Source organism: Octopus bimaculoides, chromosome 12 (genome assembly GCF_001194135.2).
Source record: "Octopus bimaculoides isolate UCB-OBI-ISO-001 chromosome 12, ASM119413v2, whole genome shotgun sequence".
NCBI classification, from domain to species: domain Eukaryota; kingdom Metazoa; phylum Mollusca; class Cephalopoda; order Octopoda; family Octopodidae; genus Octopus; species Octopus bimaculoides.
In genome coordinates, this window is record NC_068992.1 from 66,857,730 (window position 1) to 66,859,011 (window position 1,282).

The window sequence follows — 1,282 nt, forward strand, 5'->3', positions numbered from 1 at the left end:
ATATATATATATATATATATATATATATATATATATATATATAGATGCACGTATGTATGTGCATGAACATGCATGTGTACAGAAGCGTACACACATATCTAATATATATACATGCACGGATATGTTGTTGAGTTCAATACAATCTCTGTGCTCCTATTGATATATTTAATTAATTTCTACCAGAGAGGAATAAAAAAATGTCTTACATTCTGAGAGAACCAAAAATTGACTCTCAATCCTAATTGAACTTGTGCTATCCATTGAGCTCTTTTAATGCCAAATACATCGTTATATTCTCAGAAATTTTTCATTTACAATTATTTCATACGTAATTCGTCCTTAAGAATTCCTGCTTCAAATATAATTAATGCTAAAGCTAATAATAACCTATTTTAGAATTGAACGCGGAAACTCATGTTAAATCAATCTTTAGAACTTTATTTATGGCGGTGATTATTTCTCAGAATTGTTAGATTCTCAGTTGGAATGCTTTTCCTTGGTTGCTTCGGTGCTCAGAGTTCAAATCACGCTGGAACCATTTTTTTTCTTTTTCGGGTTTTGTGGATCACAAAATACGATATAAACTGAGAAGAATTTCTTAATTTCTGTCTTGAAACTGGATATCCTTCAAACGTCCTGTCTTAATGATTTGGCCAAGGAATTGCGTTAACAGAAAAGACGTGGCTGAGTGGTAAGAAGCTTGTTTCCCAACTACATGGTTCTGGGTTCAGTCCCTTTGCGTAGTAATTTGGCCAAGTGTCTTCTACTATAGCGTTAAGCTGGCCAAAGTCTTGTGAGGGTTTGGTGGACGGAAACTGAAAGAAGACCGTCGTATATATATATATATATATATATATATAAATGTATATATGAGTGTGTGTGTGTATGTATGTTTTATTGTGTGTGTGTCTGGGTTTGTCCCCTGCACAATCACTTGACAAACAATGTTGGTGTGTTTACGTCCCCGTAATTTAGCGGTTCGGTAAAAGAAACTGATAGAATATGTACTAGGCTTACAAGGAATAAAATCTTCGACTAAAATGATTTTTCAGGCGGTGCTCCAGCAAGTCCCCCACCGTGGAAGTTTCTCCTTTCCGACTCCCTCTTCCAGCATGGCCGCAGTCAAATGACTGAAACAAGTAAAAGAATAAAAGAAATACATTCCAGATGCTTAAACTGTAATAGGAATGTACACACACACACACACACACACACAAACACACATATGCGCGTGCGCGACAGTATATATATAATACATATGTATGTGTGTATGTATGTATAT